The 6,614-nt window shown below is 40.2% G+C and overlaps 1 pseudogene; it reads left to right on the top strand.

Moving 5' to 3' along the window:
• Nucleotides 1-4,595: 4,595 nt before the first annotated feature.
• Nucleotides 4,596-5,092, top strand: LOC129512420 (60S ribosomal protein L10a-like; annotated as a pseudogene).
• Nucleotides 5,093-6,614: the final 1,522 nt, after the last annotated feature.

The following is a 6,614-nucleotide window of genomic DNA, read 5'->3' as shown; positions in this document are numbered from 1 at the left end:
ATTGATCTGGGGAATTGGGGCTATGGGGTTCTTAAGTTTCTCCATTTCACTTCGCACATGTTGAAAATTAATGACTTTGCTTCTATACTTAAAAAACAGAGTGGTGTTAGAATTTCATGGTAACTGTCCTTCATAAAAGAGAAAAAAATAGTTGCAATACATTGATTCAACATACGTTTATTGTCTACTTTGTGCCATGTGCTATGCTAAGCAGTGAGATTAGAATGATAACACCGGTGGCAAGAATTTTTATTTGATCTGTCTCAAGACAGACGTTAATGAAAGTCGCAATAACAACATTGTTTTGAACTTCAGAGAAGACTTGTATTAATTAAAAGAGTCCACCTGGATATCATTGTAGTTGTTAGATTAGCTAATATGATGGACTGATTCAGATGCACATCATGCATTTTATAATAATTTTATGACATTGATAAACTAATGAAATAAATTGTAAATTGAAAAATGCAAATTGTTCTACATATTCAGGGTATGGGAACAATTTGCTTGCTGAGTTATAAATAGAAGGATATTCCACTAACATCCTTCTGGACAAATAAATGTTGTATTGAAGGGGCTGTGACTGGTTCCCATAAAAATGCATTAAAATTTCAGTGCCTGCTTGGGACACGTTTCAATCTGCCCTGCAATATATCAGGAGGTCATAAAAAGAAACTTTTTGAAATATGATATAGAAGGCAACATATAATCAAAAATAAGCTCAGGGCATTGGTCATTGAAATAAAAATGAGTAAGGAAGAGGATCAAAATTGAAAATTATCTGTTGGCTTTCTCTAGGAAGAAATTTGTGAGATCATATTTATGTTTAAATCTATATTTAATTTTAAGATAATTTTCAAGGGGGAGAGAAAAGTCCTAGCATCTTAATTTCTAGTAAGTACTCCAGGTAAAATTTATCATTAAAATAACTCTAGCTCGGGCAGCCCAGGTGGCTCAGTGGTTTAGCACCACCTTCAGCCCAGAGCCTGATCCTGGAGTCCTGGGATCGAGTCCCAAATCGGGCTCCCTGTGTAGAGCCTGCTTCTCCCTCTCCCTGTGTCTCTGCCTCTCTCTCTTTCTGTATCTCTCAGGAATAAATAAAATCTAAAAAAAAAAAACAAAAAAAAAAAACTTTAGCTCATTTTTGCCCACGTGGTCATTGTATGCAAGTCTTATAAAGGCTTCCTCCTTTCCCATGGAAAAAATCCCTCACACTGAAACTCCCTTCCTATAGGTCCCACCAATTCAGTCTCCCCAGTCTGCATATCCACCCCCAACCCACAACAGTAAACTGGGAACAAAAGGAGGCATTTAAAATACCAGGAAATTTTATATGATTTAGCATTGAATAGGATATTGCAGATTATCTTCTCAGGACTTTCTAAATGTGACAGGTTATCAGAAGATCTACTGAATAAAAGTTCATATGTAGAAAAATTAAAACCTTCATTTTATAATCTACTTCCCTGGCCATTATGAGGATTAGGAAGGTTTGGGAATCCCTACTACAACAAAGCTATAAAGTACTGCTAATTTACCTAGGTTGAATTGATTAGCTCACATCTAGAGGAAAAGGGTAAGAATGAGAGCTGCTGTAAAGAAAAGCTAAACTTTGATGGGGCTTGGGACATGAGTAAAATTTCAGGAGGAAAATGTAAGCACTGCATTGACTGCTGGGATTAAATGAGCATCTGCAGTGTGCCAGGCATTGTGTAGAGCATATGAGTTTTCATTTAAGACTCACCGAGAAATAATGAGTTAAGAACTATTGTCATCCATGTTACTTTGATGGACAGGGTCAGTAACTTGACGTAGGGGACAGAGCTTGTTGCTGGTAGCAACACAACAGCAAGGATGGTTTGGTTAAGCAGTATGCTAGTTTGTAGCAGAAAACTCCAGACTTTAGGGGCGACTTCACTTGGTTTGTCCCTCATTCTCTCAGGGGGAAGTAGCAAGGACAAAGAAACCAATCCCAGGAATCGGGGGCAGCAGGAGCAAATTATAAAGTACATTCTCTGCCCTCTCTATGGCCTTGTGCTCCCTCTTATCTCCTATGAGTTACTCCATTGTGCTGATTTTGCCTCTCTGCCATTCGAAGCAGCGCATGACTGATAGAGCCAAGTGTGCCCCACTGTCCCAAGCCTGCCCTAAACAAGCCAGGCAAGACCAGAGTGTGACAAGGAGAGAGAGCACGTGTTTTTCAAACTCCTTTAACAGGGTCCTGAAGCAAGAACATTTGGAGGCCATCACTACAGTCTAGGCAAAGATGATTTTCCTGATTTATAGAGCAATAACGCAAAAGGAATTTGCAGAGGGGTTGGAGAAAGCCTAATAGTAATAAAAAGGGACTGCTTGGTTTGTGCCCCCTCTATCTATATCCCTTGGAGGTCTGTGACTGCGGCCAACTCTAAATACCTGAAGACCTTCATGATGGTGGGGGGAGGGGGGATGACATAAATTGGGGTTAGTCCGAAGGCTTTCACATGTCTGTGTAATGTTAAAAATAGAATGACAGAATGACAAATTAGTATAAGACAGAGAATTGCAGATAAATATAAGAATAAAGCTAATCTAAATCATCTGCTTCATTAAAGTAGCAGGATTAGAGAGGTGCTTATAAAAACAACTCTTTTCACAATTGGTTTCCTAGAATTAGATTTTCTTATTTGGAAAGATATTTTCTTTTTCAGTTGTAAAGCTCAATTAGTGTGTGTAGGGGGTTTGAGGGGAATTTTTTTTTTCATGAGGAAAGAACTCTAATGTTGTTTTTCTGCTCACTTTGTTCATTTATTTTTGATGTTCAAAACTAATTTCTTCCTCAACAGGCAATCTTCGGCTGGAATATCCCTGTTGACCTCTGTCTTCGGTTGTGTGTTAAAATGTTTGCGTGCCATTTTTTCAAGTTCACAAGTCTAATTTTCTCCCCAGAGGGTGTTCGCAGTTTCTTCAAAGACTTCAGTGCTTATCTGTTGTTTGAGGTTTTCTTTAACAGGGCTCACACATTTTGCCTTCAAGGTCTCCCCTGGTCAGCTCAATAAGGAAAAGGAGACCCCGGGTAAGGCTGCTCTGAACTGACTGCTGTTAATTAGGGACGTTAGAACCCAGTACATTTCACTCTGCTGTTTTCACTTGAAAGTTTACCCAAAATCTAAATTGGAAGCAGCAGGTGTCTGATCTGAAAATAAATATTTTTCCTCTTTTTTGATCTCAACCTTTTTAACTTAGAGATGATAGCACTAAAAATACAATTTATTTTTTTTTAAAGCAGACTCTAGAATGTCATAAGCTGTGATAGGACTCTGCTGAATGAGATCAGAGAGGCCCATATCCTCATTAGTGGGAGGATTCTCCAGATTTGTGATCCTGGAACAATTTTGGCTTAATTCTGCATAGCTCAGACTCTGGTGATATTCTTTATACTTTGTGGATGATTAAAAAGGTCAATTCTAAAAACAAAATCAAAACAAAGCCAAAAAAATGGGGACCTCTTCTACTCTGAACGTACTCCCGCAAGGGCATGTACCCTCACAGCTCAGGCCTACTCTCAGGCTTATATATTTCAGGACCAGTCTTACCAATGCCCATTATTACTACATGTGTGGGGCCACCATGTTATTTTGTCCAACAGACTCTAATCCCTGGAGAGCTCTGTGCAATGGCTTAAATCAGTCTTACTGTGCTTTTTCCCCGTATCTTCCTCTTCTGTGAAATTCCATCACCTTCTAGCTCTGCTCTCTTGAAATCTGTATTTCCTCTGAGACACTGCTTTCCTATATCACTCTTAAGTGGTGGATGGTTCTCTCTGCCTCTCTTGTGCCTCTATACTCAGAGGTGGGAAGGTTTTTTCTTTGCTTCTCTTTGCAACTTCCAATCATTGTCCCTCCTTTGTCCCTAAAAGTCATTGCATGAAACTCATGTCATCAAACTTTACTACTTTTGTGCCTTGTTATGAGTCATCTTCTTACCCTTATGTGTCTTCCTCTCCAGTTTTAGTCACTCCTCCTCATTTCTTAAAGATTTTGGCTCATGACTCAGTGTTACTCTCACTTAACACTGCCTAGTTCATAATTTTGAAGATTTCAAAGTCGAAGTAGGTGTCCTTCCTACACTTTACCTCCTGTTCATGATCTCTGCTTCTGTATTATTGTCATCCCCTCTTCCTTAGCCACTCGCTTTTAAGCCATGTTGTGGGCATTGTCATTAACAATTACTGTATGTGCTCTATAATCCCGATGTCAAATACCTCATTCTCTGCCAACACTGTTCTGTCTTCCAGTTCATTACCTCTAGTAGCCCAAAGGTAGGTCCTCTTCTTTTTCTTATTTATCCAGCATGAAGTCCATGACTTACAGTTACTCAGTTCTCTTCTTGCTTCAGTTCTTCTTACTTCATGCTCTTCTCGTCACTAAACCAACCAAACTTTGTTCAAATAAAACCTCTTGCTCTCTTTTCCAATTACTGTGGCACAAGAAGCCATGAGCATCAAAGTCTCCTGAGACACCCTGTACTAGGTGGTGCGGGAAGTCCTGCATGGGGATCAGTACAAGTGCCAGCAGTTTTTGGAGATGGTGGAGCTGCAGATGAGCCTGAAAACTATGACCCTCAGAAGGACAAATGCTTCTCAGGCACCATCAGGCTTAGGGCCATACACTGCCCCCCAAGTTCTCCAAATGTGTTTCAGGAGATCAGCAGCACTGATGAGGCCAGGTCAGTGGGTATTCCCTACATGAACATTGAGGCACTAAAGAAACTCAACAGGAATATAAAAAAAAAAAAAATTAGTCAAGAAGCTGGCCAAGAAGTATGATGCTTTTTTAGCTTCAGAATCTCTGATCGAGCAGATCCCAGGAATCCTGGGTCCAGGCTTGAATAAAGCTGACAAGTTCCCTTCCTTGCTGACCCACAATGAGAACATGGTGGCCAAAGTGGATGAAGTGAAGTCCACCATCAAATTCCAGATGAAGGTTCTGTGTCTGGCAGTGACTGTTGGCCACGTGAAGGTGACGATGATGAGCTTGTGTACAACATCCACTTAGCTGTCAATTTCCTCATGTTGTTGCTCAAGAAAAATTGGCAGAATGTCTGGGCCTAACTACTGTGCTGTATTTCCCTAGTCCAATTAATCCCCCACTCGTAAACAAGAGGATTTCTATTTTTTTTTAAATTTTTATTTATTTATTATAGTCACACACACACACACAGAGAGAGGCAGAGACACAGGCAGAGGGAGAAGCAGGCTCCATGCACCAGGAGCCCGACGCGGGATTCGATCCCGGGTCTCCAGGATCATGCCCTGGGCCAAAGGCCGGCACCAAACCACTGCGCCACCCAGGGTTCCCAAACAAGAGGATTTCTAACTCCTCTTGCACAGACCTCTAAAACCATTCAACCACCCTCCCTTTCAGCTAATGAGCTTGATCTCTATGTTATGGAAAAAAAAAAAATAGAGTCAGAAGATAGCTCATCCACTCTCACCACAGTTACCCACCCATGCCCACTGACTCTGTTTTCTTCTCTAATGCCCCTTCTAGCACTGTTTCTTGAAGCACTCCAACCAGAGTTTTTCCTCACATCATCACTAAAACTATTCTAATCAAGTTTACCTGTACCCTTAACAAAGTTCCTATAGTAATTAAGACCTCATCTTTTTTGACATTTCTGCAGTATTAGGTCTGATTGATCATTTTATTCCCAGTTAATTGCTAGGGTACTTCACTGAGTGCTTTTTTCTCATTTTCTTTGGCTAGCTCAACTTCCTTTTCCTGATTTTTTAACATATACAAGGGCTCAGTCATTGGACCACTTCTCCTTTCTGTTTCCATTTACTTACTTGATGATTACATCTAGTGTCAGGACTTTAAGTATCACGTATAGACTGACCACTCCAAAATTTATACCTCCAATTCAGGCTCAATTCCTAAGTTAAAGAGTTAGATATTCAGCTGCCTTCTTGACATCACAATTTATACCCTCAACACCCTTATTTATAATCTGCATATCAAACTTACCTCTAAAACTAAACTTGTGACACCACCATCTAATTTCAAAATACTTTTATCACCCCAGAAAGAAATCCTGTGCTCTTTAGTAGTTATTCTCCATGTGCCTCCCTTCCTTGCCCCTGGCAACTACTAATATCGCTGCAGATTTTCCTATTCTAAACATTTCATATAAATGTGATTACATAGCATGTAGCCTTTTGTGTCTGGCTTCTTTTACTTAGCATAGTGTTTTCAAGGTTCATCCAGGTTATATCAGTACTTTATTCCCTTTTCACGGTTGAATTGTATGCCTTAAGTGAATGCACAGTGTGCTCCAGCTTAATTAATGGCAATTAAATCTTTCTAGTTACTTATCCTATTGGCTCTGTTTTGAAAATATACCCCAAATCTCACCACTTTTGTCTACCGTTAGGGGCTAAATCACTAAAAAATTTTTTAAAGATTTTATTTATTTATCCATGAGAGACACAGAGAGAGAGGCAGAGACAAAGGCAGAGGCAGAAGCAGGCTCCCTGTGGGGAGCCGGATGTGGGACTGGATCCCAGCACTCTGGGATCATGACCTGAGCCAAAAGCAGATGCTCAACCCCTGAGCCACTCAGGTGCCCCAAGT

This window comes from Nyctereutes procyonoides, unplaced genomic scaffold (genome assembly GCF_905146905.1).
Source record: "Nyctereutes procyonoides isolate TBG_1078 unplaced genomic scaffold, NYPRO_anot_genome, whole genome shotgun sequence".
Classification (NCBI taxonomy): Eukaryota; Metazoa; Chordata; class Mammalia; order Carnivora; family Canidae; genus Nyctereutes; species Nyctereutes procyonoides.
The sequence above is the reverse complement of the archived record's forward strand: the minus strand, read 5'-3'. Positions and strand labels throughout refer to the sequence as shown.